Raw genomic sequence first — 14,328 nt, 5'->3', positions numbered from 1 at the left:
ACCCCCTGATCCCTCCCAAACAGCTCTCTTCCCTCCCCCACCTCACAATTGTCCCCGCCATCTTAAGTACTGGCAGAAAGTCTGCCAGTACTAAAATAAAAGCTATATTTGTTTGTTTGTTTTTTAAAGCATATTTACATATGCTGCTGTGTACGATCCCCCCTTAGCCCCCAACCTCACTGATCCCCCCAAACAGCTCTATAACCCTCCCACTCTAACTTAATGGGCGCCATCTTGGGTACTGGCAGCTGTCTGCCAGTACCCAGTTTAGAAGAAAAAATGATTTTTTTAAAATATTTTAAACTTTTCTGTAGTGTAGCTTCCCCACACACAAAGAAAAGGGGTGGGTATATGGTGCGCAAATCTGCCCCTTGCAATACACACTAATCTGCTCCCATAAAGCAGATAATAAAGGAATTGGTGCAAAGATAAAAAGAAAAGTGTGTGTATGCGCTAAACAGCTATGGGGATGGCAAATAATCTACAGATAATATATTTTAATGATATGTATTATAAAAACACTTGGTGTGGCATACAAATATTGTATAGGTGTAATATCTTAGCAACTGAGATAAATAAATAAATATCAAAGCAACTGAAATGAATAAAATATCAAAGCAATAAATATATCAAAGTAAAATTTATTTATCACATATAAAATAACACGAAAATAATATGACCGGTCATATATAATAACAAACACTACGCTAAAAATATGTAAAATATGCTAAAAGTGGCTAAAAGAAGCTGATTATTGGTTGAGACCTATAGGTCTAAAAAGATATTGGGGTGGTTGCCCTATATAAAAGTGTAAATCCACCTATGGAATATTGGCTCGTGTGAGATTATATCACAATAAAAGTTCCGTTTGGAGTTAGGTAGGTATAAAAAGTTCTACCTAGAGTTGAGATAATGCTAAAGCTCCGTAATAGGAATAAATGGGTGTAAAAACACTGTATGGAGATATTTGTAGTTCCGTTAGATGTTTCAAATCAAACAGGGGTTATTGGCAGTTTCTATGATGATCACAAAACGGTATCTTCTTTGTGGAATATAAGAATACCCTCTGACTACCACGCTGTTGGGCCGCTACACCTCTATAGTGCCTACCTGCTCCTTCTCGAGCTGAATCCTCCGTTAAGGCCCGGCACAGGTGTCCGGCGCGGCTCACAACAGCTGGTGACGTCAGGAACGCTGGATGCGTGTCAAATGTAGGTCCGGTCAGGAAGAGAAACTCTGCGCAGAGTATTATTAGAACTGGGTCAAATAGTCCCAACGAATCCTTTGCAATCCTTGCAGATAGTAATGTATTATCACTTTGTGATTAATCGTCTGGGTCCATCAACGCGTTTCACCACATAACATGGCTTTATCAAGATGGTTTAAGCTGGTTCTGAGATCCTTTATAAATGTATAGTTCATCTGTGATTGGTCATGGTTTAATTGTTGAATTGATGATTCCTTAAGGACATACCTTACTTAAGGTGGATTTACTTAAAGGTGGATTTACTTAAGGTGGATTACCTAAGTTCTTATTTTGTATTATATAGAGCTATTTCCTTCTATCATTTGATACATTTTGTCTGGAAATATTATTGTACATAAACAACTTCTTATAGTGTGAAAGTATAAAGTCTTTCGAAAAATTCATTCTTTTTAGTCAATTAATATGTGTACAATTTATATATATATAATCTATAAAACAGCTAAATGTTTAAAAGGGGTTAATATAATGTAAACCTAATGGTAATTTGTATATGTACAATTTATCATAAAATCCTAAAAATAATATACATAATTTTATAAAATTTTATATTGCAAATGCATACATAATATAGGCTCGTCGTTTGTGCATATATTATATAAAGCATATAAAATTGGGACTAATGTAATTAGAGCTTACATCCATATTTATTAGAACTTGTGTTGTTTCTATCAGTATTAACATAAAGCATGTAAGAGTTAAAAATTATACAACTTTATTGTTGTTAAACCGTTATTAACCCTAGATGTCAGTACTTAATAGTAGGTCCTATGAAATAAAAGGTCCCATGAATATCTTTAAATTCCGGATCATGTATGACCTATTTGGTTCAAAGGTTTCTTAATATTATATGTATGTGTATATTATGTAATACTCGTGAATCCCAATTAAGTTTACTAAAATGCCATATATGTTAAAAGAACTGTAACAGTAAAACTAAGATAATCAATAAGGGATCATAAAAAATATAGTAGGATAAATCTGGGAGGGTTTTTTATATTTTAATGTGCGAAGTGCAGTTCCATTAAGGGTATCGTTTGGCTTATGTACATGTGTATACAATATAGGATGTTGGGTAGGTGGGGAGTTACAAGATTAACAGTCTAGAATAAATGGATTTAAATCTAGCTCCTAATTTAGTCCTTGTGGGAATAGTGTTTTTAATTCAAAAATAAGTTCTGCTTCTTTTCTAAGGAGCAGTTGATCAAAATTCCCTCCTCTCCATGGTTTTGCGATCTTGCAAATACCCCAATATTTAAGGTCTTTGGTGTTGTTATGGTGTACTGTCCTGAAGTGTTCATAAAGCCTAGTTTCTTGATCACCTTTTTTTATAAGATTGAGGTGTTCCCTAATTCTTGTGCGTAAAACTCTGGAGGTCTCTCCCAAATATTGTTTGCCACATGTGCATTGAATCAGGTATATGATGCCTTTGTCACTGCATCTAATGGTCTCTTTGATAGTGTATTTCTTACCTGTATTGAAGGATTTGTAATCTTTACATTTTGTGCTATGTTGGCAAGCTTTACAGCTATAGCAGGGATAATATCCCCTTAATTTTCTTCCCATCAAATCATTCTCTTTTATCTTATGATTTTCTTTCTTAAAATCACTGGGTGCAAGGATATTTTTAATGTTAGTTGCTTTTCTGTAAACAATGCTAGGGTGATCAGAGATACTGTTTCCCAAAATTGGATCAGATTTAATCAGATGCCAGTGTTTGTTTAAAATCCTAGTTAGATGTTTATGATGGTAATTATAATTAGTTATTAATGGTACTTTTATGATTTCTTTGGTCTGGTTCTCAGCTTTTGGCTTTTTTGAGAGTATATTCTGTCTGTCCAAATTTCTGACTTTAATAATCTCGTTTTTCAGAATATCATGATCATATCCCTTTTCCAAGAATCTGTCCTCTAGGATCTTAACTTGTGTGTCATAATCGGAAAGTTTGGAGCAATTTCGTCTAATTCTAAGGAATTGACCCTTAGGGATGTTGTCTATTCACCTTTTCAAGTGGCAACTATGTGTGGGGATATAGTTATTGGCATCCGACGATTAATCAGACGATTAATCACAAAGTGATAATACATTACTATCTGCAAGGATTGCAAAGGATTCGTTGGGACTATTTGACCCAGTTCTAATAATACTCTGCGCAGAGTTTCTCTTCCTGACCGGACCTACATTCGACACGCATCCAGCGTTCCTGACGTCACCAGCTGTTGTGAGCCGCGCCGGACACCTGTGCCGGACCTTAACGGAGGATTCAGCTCGAGAAGGAGCAGGTAGGCACTATAGAGGTGTAGCGGCCCAACAGCGTGGTAGTCAGAGGGTATTCTTATATTCCACAAAGAAGATACCGTTTTGTGATCATCATAGAAACTGCCAATAACCCCTGTTTGATTTGAAACATCTAACGGAACTACAAATATCTCCATACGGTGTTTTTACACCCATTTATTCCTATTACGGAGCTTTAGCATTATCTCAACTCTAGGTAGAACTTTTTATACCTACCTAACTCCAAACGGAACTTTTATTGTGATATAATCTCACACGAGCCAATATTCCATAGGTGGATTTACACTTTTATATAGGGCAACCACCCCAATATCTTTTTAGACCTATAGGTCTCAACCAATAATCAGCTTCTTTTAGCCACTTTTAGCATATATTTACATATTTTTAGCGTAGTGTTTGTTATTATATATGACCGGTCATATTATTTTCGTGTTATTTTATATGTGATAAATAAATTTTACTTTGATATATTTATTGCTTTGATATTTTATTCATTTCAGTTGCTTTGATATTTATTTATTTATCTCAGTTGCTAAGATATTACACCTATACAATATTTGTATGCCACACCAAGTGTTTTTATAATACATATCATTAAAATATATTATCTGTAGATTATTTGCCATCCCCATAGCTGTTTAGCGCATACACACACTTTTCTTTTTATCTCCCCACACACAAAACCAACCCCCCACCCCTTGGCCACTTTTTAAATATTTTCCGTAGTGTAGCGGTTCCCACCCGCTCCCGCCCCGTGCCCGTCCGCCACCCTCCGTGCACGCGTGCGCGTCCGTGCGCACCCCCCGACGGTCCCGCCCCCTTGACGTCACACGGCACACCGATGGCCGCCCACCCGCCTCCCAAGTCGGCTCCCACCATCGATACTGGCCATCGATGTCTGGTGCAGAGAGGGCCACAGAGTGGCTCTCTTTGCATCGGATGGCCATGTAAGGTTATTGCAGGATGCCTCCATATCGAGTCATCACTGCAATAACCGTAAAGCAGCTGGAAGCGAGCAGGATCGCTTGCAGCTGCTTTCCACACCGAGGACGTGCAGGGTACGTCCTCAGGCGTTAACTGCCTTTTTTTTTTGAGGACGTACCTTGCACGTCCTCGGTCATTAAGGGGTTAAGGAAGATTACTATGAAATCTCATGAGATCACAGTAAAAGAGTTCATGACCTCAGCACTGCTGATGCTGATTGGCTGCTGTTCATTTCTTCATTTTTATTTTTTTTTACCTGCAGCTGAGCAACAGCTGAAGTATAACTTTTTACACAGAACTTACTCTGCTGAGCTGAGGAAATTGTGAGGTAAAATATCTTCATTTTTTACATAGAGATGCTCAGGTGATATTTTCCTGTCAGCTTTTTACAGTTATACTGCATCAGTTTCAAGTGATTTAGCATATGAGTATTATGTCCCTTTAAGTTTCCTGTGAGCCTTAAGGCTTGCGCGGAAACAGCAGCATACACTGCTTCTTAAATATGCCCCATAGACTCTACCACATTATAGTAAAGGGACATTTAAACTTGCAAGATAGGAGGCGGAGCCTACAGCTGTTGCGGAAGGAGGTGTTTGTGGGGAGCTCCTGATTTCTTGCTGGGCTAATAGGGATTATTCCCTCTTGAAATTGATTTATTGTACTGAGGATACCTGCTGAGGTGCCCTGAGAAACCCCAGAGAAGTCTGTGAGTACTTTCACGAATGTGGATCTTCCTATGTTCCTCAGCTTAACGGCTTGGAGACTGGCCACATGATAGGGAGGCCTACGCTATTATCTTGTTCCCTCAAGTTGTTAAGGCATGCTTTCCCCTCAAGATCGTAAGATCATTGGCAGTGAACAGTGCTGCACTACTATGGAGACCCCTATCCTGACCAAAGGTAGCAAAGTATTGGAAGCTTTTTGCACATCCGTAATAGAAGACTTAAATTAAGCCTTCCATCCTTCCATTTCTAATGAAAGACATAGTTTACAGCCAATCTATACCTCACAGCGACCAATATCTGAAGACTATGGGAGAGAGATTATGATAAACGACACTGCTCCGACCGACTTCTCTACTTTGGAGCTGCAGGGGAACATATCAAAACCCCTAACTGCCACCGTAGTGAATAATGTGACTCTCTCTACTGAGAAAGTTTCTGATCCCTATCCTGTTCCTGGTAAGATGACAACTTGTGGGCCCTGAAGGCAGGTGGTGGGGTGCGGCCAGCTCCCTGGCCCGCGGCCTAGGCCTGGGGCGACTGTGGAACATAGCCGGATTGAAGTCTCAGGGACTACTACTTATTTCAGCAAACACAGGAGTGGAGAGCAGGTTGAACTGAGAGATCGGTCTGGAGTGGGCTAAATATTACTTATGCAAGAGGTGGGGAATTGCCTTGCGACCTAAATGTCGGAACTAAAATACAGCTCTCAAAGGGGACAATTTTTTTTCCTCTCTAAGATAACACTCCACATGAGGCTTTATGTTTCACAAATATTTTGCGAGGTGAGGTGAAATTTGGCATTTAAGGACACCATTATGATAACCGCTATGTTCACCCACCATATTTTTGCTCTCACTGTGACTTTATGTATGAAGACAACGTCTGAAACTGTATAGTCTCATCCTATTTGATAGCAGTTTATTATGATATAAAAATGCTGTTTGTTGGTAGTTTGCACATATAGAAGCTCCTGGACATTATGACATATATGCTGGGTCTGTATATTTATAATATTTTTGATGTTGCTGATGGGGCTATACTAGCTACTTACCTGAAATGGTTTCAATTATTTATTTTGAGTTTTTTCAGTTTCGTTAGCAATGTTGATTTATAATGCTGCATTATACAGAAAATATATAGTGGTAACTGCATTATAACAATGCCATACTCAGCTGCAAAAGGTACTATATAATACCAATAATGCACTTTGTGTACAGACTATCTACTCAAACATCTCACTATTAGATGTCACATTCCATGTCAAAGTCAGGATGTAGTCTGTTTGTAATACCATGGGAATCTATTGTTCATAATGTGCCTGCTCCTAATATATTTTTAGCATATGTAAGTATTTGGCCATCCCCTGTGTTCTACGCTGAACATGAGATGCAAAAGCGCGGCTAAGGTTCCCTGTTCTATAAGCTGTCTGTTTTGTCTTTTGTACATATAATATTTGCTAAACTCATATTATCTAGTCTTAGCGTACCACAGCTATTGATGCTCCTAAAATATAATAGATTACTCCCCCTAGCAAATATGTAAGAGATATTATCTTCAGTCTTTTTCACAGGATCCGTGCGGCCTCTTCTATCTTCATCCATCTGGCGAAGTCTTCATCCATGTGGCCTTTTCTATCTTCATCCATCAGGTGCGGAGCGGGTCCATCCTGAAGACATCCGGCGCGGAGCTCCTCTTCAATACGGTTGCCGCCATAAACTGGAACTTGAATGCAAGTGACGTCATCCAAGATGGGGTCCCTTTCATTCCTATTGGCTGAAAGGTTCCAATCAGCCAATAGGATTAAAGCTGCTTAAATCCTATTGGCTGTTCCAATCAGACAATAGGATATGAGCAGCTCTCATCCTATTGGCTGTTCCAATCAGCCAATAGGATGAGAGCTCAATCCTATTGGCTGATTGGAACAGCCAATAGGATTTTAGCAGCTCTAATCCTATTGGTTGATTGGAACCTTTCAGCCTATAGGAATGCAAGGGATGTCATCTTGGATGACTTCACTTGCATTCAAGTTCCAGTTTATGGTGGCGACCTTATTGAAGAGGAGCTCCACGCCAGATGTCTTCAGGATGGACCCGCTCTGCGTCGGATGGATGAAGTTAGAAGAGGCCGCATGGATGAAGACTTTGCCGAATGGATGAATATGGAAGAGACCGCCCGGATGAAGACTTCTTGCCGGCTGGATGGATCCTTCAAACGGAACTTCAAAAACTGTAGGTGGATCGTCAGGGGTTAGTGGGTTTTATTTTTAGATTAGGGTCTGGGCAGGTAAAAAGAGCTAAATGCCCTTTTAAGGGTAATGTCCATACAAATGCCCTTCTCAGGGCAATGGGGAGCTTAGGTTTTTTTAGATAGGCTTTTTATTTGGGGGGGTTGGTTGGATGGGTGGTGGGTTTAACTGTTGGGGGGGTTTGTATTTTTTTTCAGGAAAATTAGCTGATTTCTTTGGGGCAATGCCCTGCAAAAGGCCCTTTTAAGGGCCATTGGTAGTTTATTGTAGGCTAGGTATTTTTTTTATTTTGAGGGGGCTTTTTTATTTTTATAGGGCTATTAGATTAGATGTAATTCATTTTTATTTTTGATACTGTGGTTTGTTTGTTTTTGTAACTTAGTGTTTGTTTTTCTTGGTAACAGCAATTTTTAATAGTATATTTAAATAATTTGAGTAGGGTTAGGGTTTTTTAATATGTAATATAGTTAATTTAATTGCTAGTTTAATATAATTGTAGTATAATAGTTAGGGTAGGTTAATTAGTAGTTTAATATAGTTTATTTTAATTCTAAAGGTAAGTTTTAATTTATTATAAGATAGGGATGTGGTAATTTTAATGTAAAGTTAGCGGGTTGTTAGGTTTAGGTGTTAATAGCTTAATTTAGTTTATGGCGATGTGGGGGGCTGGGGGTTTAGGGATTAATAGGTTTAGTTAATGGTAGTGATGTGGGAGGCCAGGGGTTTAGGGGTTAATACATTTATTTAGTGGCTGCGGGGTCCGGGAGCGGTGGGATAGGGGTTAATAACTTTATTAAAGTTGCTGTGGGGCCCGGGAGTGGCAGGCAGGGCCGCAATCAGGGGGTGACAGGGGTGACTCCTGTCAGGGGCCAATTTTTTTTTTTTTTAATTTTGTTAGCCACCAGTGGGTACTACAGCAGAGTGCTAATTGAGCATGGGAAATGTTATTACAAGGAGTAAAGTATAAGCATTTGAGAGGATTTCTGAGTGTAAACTAAACCACTATGCAAAGTGTGAGACAGACTTGGCACTTTGTTTGTACAGTGTGTGCCTGAGTCAGATCACTTTCATTTGCAGAGAAGGTAGGACTTACTTAGCAAATGTTTTTTATTTCTTTGTGCAATTTCGGACTGTAACTTCAGTGTGGTAGTAGTTGTATGGTGGGGTCAGGGGTCCATAATTTTTTTTTTTTTAGCAGCAGTGTATTTATGATTATTTGACAATGCTGTAGAAATTCTATATTTAAAACCATGCAGAAATGTTTCCTCCTTAATACACAAATGGTAGGTGCCCTTTAGGCAGATATGGATTTTTTTTATATATATATATATATATATATATATATATATATATATATATATATATATATATATATAAAACATTCCAGTTTACTGCCCCTTTAGGCAAGGACTTTCCAGATGCAAGGAGGCATTTTAGCTAAGATTTTTACATCTACATAACATGTTATACTCTCAGACTCAGAAGATTGCTCAGTGTTTGAAATGAGAAAGGTTAACTTAAAACTGTTCAGTTTACACTACAGCTGACTTAATTTTGAAATGCATACCAACAAGCCTAAATCCTGCATTTAACCAGATCTAATGGTATGAGTACAACAGCTTATGGTTCCACCAAGACCATATAGAGTACAGCATTTTCAAAATCCATAAGTACAGCTGACAGATGGGAACATTTGTACACTATATTTAAGTGGTGCTCTTGGTTGGGAAAAATGGGGAAAAAACAAACAAACATATGTCAACCTTTTGAAAGTACTTTTCTTCATCTACCCAACTATCCAGATCATTAATGTACAATTTTGAATTCACAGAATTATTTTTGTTTACACATTTACAAATATGATTCTTTAAAAAGTGATCTCTTAATTTCTGCATTTTTTTTATCATGCATGTTACACACTGTTGATTTAGGTTAGGGGATGCAAGGTGCATAAATGTTTCCTCCTGTGGGTGTCTGTGTTTATATCTTTGTGCTTTGGTTTGTGTCTCTATGAGTGTGTATGTATTTTTTTTTCTGTCGGTCTCTCTGTGAGGGTGGGTATGTATGTCTTTGTGCATTTTCTGTGGATGTCTGTGAAGGTGTGTGCATATGTCTGAGCTTTTTCTATGGGTGTCTCTGTGTGGGTGTGTTTATGTTTGCCTTTGTGTATTTTCTCTGGATGCCTCTGTGAGGGTGGGTGTGTAAGTCTGTGTTTTCTGTGGATGTCTCTGTGAGGGTGTGTGTGTGTATGTATGTATGTCTGTTTTCTGTGGATGTCTCTGTGAGGGTGTGTTTTTTCTGTGGTTGTCTCTGTGAGGGTGTGTGTATGTCTTTGTGTGTTTTCTGTGGATGTCTCAGTGAGGGTGTGTGTTTGTATGTCTATCTGTGTTTTATGTGGTTGTCTCTCTGTGTGTGTATGTCTTTGTGTGTTTTCTGAGGCTGTCTCTGTCAGTGTTTCCTTGGGTGTATGTGCAAGTTTGAGTTTGTGTGTATGTGTGTGTCCATTGTCTGTTCCTTTTTAGGACATTTTGACCTCACTACTGATTATTCACATCTTTCTACAAACTTTGAGACAAACAAGACCTTTCCGGAAGTCACCAATCCACCATTTAACCTTTAAATTATTGTTTAAGCAGCTCAGGGCCCTTCCTTTCAGCCACTGCATGCTGTTGTCATCATTTAGGCGGCATCTTCCTTTACAAAAAGATAATCAGAACTCCATATTTTGTTTTGTAAATCTCCTTTTTTTTTTTTTACAAAACTGTAGTCTACCTCATTACTTGTCAGGTCAATGTAATCAAGTGCTGAGTGTCTGTTTGGGTGTCTGTGTCTGAGCGTGTTTGTGTGTTTCTTTGCGTGTCTGCTAGAGTGTCTATATGTGAATCCCTATGTGTGTGTGTGTGTGTGTTTCAGTGTGTGAGTGTGTCTGTATGTTACTACCTTTACAACATTTCCAAGTTTAAATAGACAATTAAGAATAAAGTACATATACGTTTTAGTCACTTGGTCAAAAATTGCACATGTCAAGGGGGGGCCCTGATCAATGGTTAAGTCAGGGGCCCAGAAATTTCAAGTGGCAGCCCTGGTGGCAGGATAGGGGTTAATAACTTTATTAAAGTTGTGGCAGGGTCCGGGAGCGGCGGGATAGGGGTTAATAACTTTATTAAAGTTGTGGCGGGGTCCGGGAGTGGCAGGATAGGGTTAATAACTGTATTAAAGTTGTGGCGGGGTCCGGGAGCGGCAGGATAGGGTTAATAACTGTATTAAAGTTGTGGCGGGGTCCGGGAGCGACGGGATAGAGTTTAAACATTTTAGTATAGTGGCGGAGTTTAGTGACAGGATATAAATAAAGTTGGTAAAAAGCCGAATGGCAGCGAGATCGATGACTGTTAACAACAGTCCGATGCTCATCGCTCCGTACTTGGTGTGCAGCTTTTTGCCGGCTTTTTTTTTTTTTAAATATGGAGAGCGTATTCAGGTCCGCAGCCGCGATGTTAGACGAGTGTATTGGTGCCGGCGAATGCAACATAGTTGAGGCTTTGATAAATATCGCTCCATATCTCTACTCAAGAAGGAAAAGGCCTGTTGATTCCATGTTATTTTCCTATTTAGATACACTGTTACATAGACTTCCACATACGTTGAGTAAGACACTATGGTACCTCAATGATCTGCTATGTTAGGCTTATGTCCTCTTTAGTTAGTTGCTGCTCCCTCCAACCCTGATATCAAATGCCCAAATACTACTCCTATTGTAGCCATAGGGTAAATATGAACTAAGGACCGGTATATATTGTGACAGTTCTCTAGCCCAGGAGTTAATTTATTCTTCAGAAATGAATTGCTCCTTCTTATTAGGCACAGACAACTAATCAATGTCTCATTTCACAGGAGTCGGCATCTAAATGTTTATTATACATTAATTTGACTTTGAAAAGCTTTATATTTAGTGAGAGTGATTCATTACTTGTACACTATGTGGAATAAGGGTTAAACAGTAGCCCAATCTCTAGCTAAATAAACCCTCCATGTCTCATATTTAGATATTTAAGGCCCAAGAGGGGCCTGACTAGATGCAAGGGGTAGAAAATGAGAGCTTTTGTTATTCTTTTGCTATTGTTTAACAAGTACTATTTATATTATATGTATTAGAACCTATATTAGACAAGGTACATATTTATTTTACAATGGAATTATTTGTATTCTCTTATACCTACATGTTTAGTCTTAGAGGAGCAGATGTTTTCCTCATGCCTAAATACTTGTTATTTATTTGTGTTTTTCACAAAAACTGTCCCAATGTTGTTATGGAATTCCATGTATCCTAATATGTATAAATATGCCTGTTGTACTTGATCAGAGTCTTTCAATAACATTAAATACAAAACAAAACTTGCAAGATAGATATTTCCTCAGCTATTTTATGACTGCTTCTAACTGGCCTCAGTAGAAGAAATTATATAAGAAAAACTAACTTTTTAACATAGGATAAATTATGTTACAACATTGCACCATAGTCCTTAGAGTCCTTAGAGAGTAAACTTTACACTTATTTCTTCAATACTTGAACAACTAATTTAAATTAGAAAAACGCATATGCATATTATTCTCAGGCTTGTCTTTGCTTGGAATTTATCATTATATCTAGCATTTGTTTAGTGTTAATGTCCCATTAAAAGGATGTATTCATTTTGAGAAGACATAAATAGCTTCTTTCATGCTACCCAAACCCTAAATCACTTGAAAGTGATGCAGTATAGCTGTAAAAAGCCAAGTAGAACATCACTATGTAAACAAGGAAGACATTATACCTCAAAATGTCCTCAGTAGCAGCATTCCACTGTAAAGGGACTTCAAGCATCCAATTAATCCACAGGATCTGCAATGGAGCGTGCATCCAACAGGTGCATGCACATCTACTTAATTTCCCTCCTTAGTTTAAGAAAGTTTACTATAAAGTCTTGTGAAATTATAGTAAAATTCCAGTAAAACAAAGTGTGAATTGAGCACTGATGATGATGATTGACTGTTTTTTTTCATCATGCAGATGACAGAACCTGAATTACTCTGGGTAGCTGAAGAAATGTTGTGGTATAATATCTTTTTTGCACAGAAATGATCATATGATATATTCTAGTCAGCTATTTACAGATGAAAAAAACTGTACATAATTATTCCTCATTTTGATGGGAAAATATATAATACTGGATCAGAAGTTCCGTTCGTTCGCTCAAAGGGGCCCATTTATTACATTTCGGACAGACACATACCCCCCAACTGTCCCGATTTTCGCGGGACAGTCCCGATTTTAGGGGTCTGTCCCGCTGTCCCGAGTTGCTAGCCATCTGTCCCGATTTGCCCCAGGCATTTAAAAAAAAAAAAAAAAAAAAAAAATTTTTTTTTTTTTTTTTTTAAATTCTGTTGGGCCCATACTCAGAAGCAGCTGGCTTTGCTCCCACAAGGTTATGTGTGGGTTAAGCAGGAGTAAGAAGGCTGTATACACTCTGACCACGGGTAATGGTGACCTCTCTAACCTACCTCTGGTAATGATGATGTCTAACCCCTGGTGATAATACTAGCATGCCTTCAGTTTTATACAATGAGCAGTGCTAATACCAGGGTAACAAACAGTGGCAGCCGCAGACTGCCAGCTAATGTGCTTGCCAACCCCAGGACCCCATACAATGAATTACAGATACCCATATATGATGTAGTGTGTGTGTCTATCTGTATCCATAACTGTGTGTGTGTATCTGTATGTATATGTTTATGCTATGTAGTGTGTGTGTGTATCTGCATGTATAAGTGTATGCTATGTAGTGTGTGTGTGTATCTGCATGTATAAGTGTATGCTATGTAGTGTGTGCGTATCTGCATGTGTAAGTGTATGCTATGTAGTGTGTGTATCTGCATGTATAAGTGTATACTATGTAGTGTGCTACTGTGCATTTTTGCTGACTTTAAAGGCCAGAATTAATATTAATGTGGAATGCCGAGAGCAGTTTTAAAGAATTTATTATTAAATGTCCAATTAGGATAAAAATATTTAGCAATGTCTTTGCAAAAGATAATAAAATACATAGCTCACATAGCCATACCAGTGGTTTGAGCTTGTGTTTGATTTGCTGCCTAAGTGTATTAAAATCTATGACTTTATTTAGAATTTTATTTATATCACTTTGGTCTTATGATTTTTAAGCCCCGCCCACCACATTTAAATTTTTTTGCCGCGGGGGGGGGGGGGGGGGGTGTGTCCCTCTTTTGAATTTTGAAATGTTGGGAGGTATGCAGACATGATCCGCCGCAGCAGATCATGTCCGCCCGACATCGCTAAATGCCGACAGCATATGCTGTCGGCATTTAATATTGCACAAGCATTTCTAATGAAATGCTTGTGCAATGCCGCCCCCTGCAGATTTGTGGCCATCAGCAGCTAGCACGGGGTGTCAATCATCCCGATCGTATCTTTTTTTATTTATTTTTTACCAAGAAGTAAACAAATTTGAGTCTAGAAATGTCTTGTAACTGTTAGAACTGACACTGAGTCTACTATGGACCCAGCATTTTCATATTTATTCAGGACACAATATGAGGAACTTTATATTTGGGAGCCTTGAACAAGATTTGTTACCTGTGGCATATAGATTTATCTGGACTGGTACAGAGATGGGAACAAGAAGTGTGCAGGGACGAAACTACAGGGAGTGCAGAGGTCGCAATTGCGACTGGGCCCCCAAGGGATGGGGGCCCAGCTTCAAAAATAAATAAATAAAAAAACCTTGACCTGCCACGGCCTGCACTGATATCATGTG

At 38.5% G+C, this 14,328-nt stretch overlaps 1 protein-coding gene across 1 annotated transcript in view; it reads right to left on the bottom strand.

Annotated features, from left to right (window-relative positions):
• Nucleotides 1-14,328, bottom strand: part of KLHL32 (kelch like family member 32) — a 408,910-nt gene that overhangs the window by 87,313 nt on the left and 307,269 nt on the right. The window lies entirely within an intron of this gene.

The sequence above is a fragment of the Bombina bombina genome, chromosome 4 (genome assembly GCF_027579735.1).
Source record: "Bombina bombina isolate aBomBom1 chromosome 4, aBomBom1.pri, whole genome shotgun sequence".
Taxonomy (NCBI): Eukaryota; Metazoa; Chordata; class Amphibia; order Anura; family Bombinatoridae; genus Bombina; species Bombina bombina.
The sequence above is the reverse complement of the archived record's forward strand: the minus strand, read 5'-3'. Positions and strand labels throughout refer to the sequence as shown.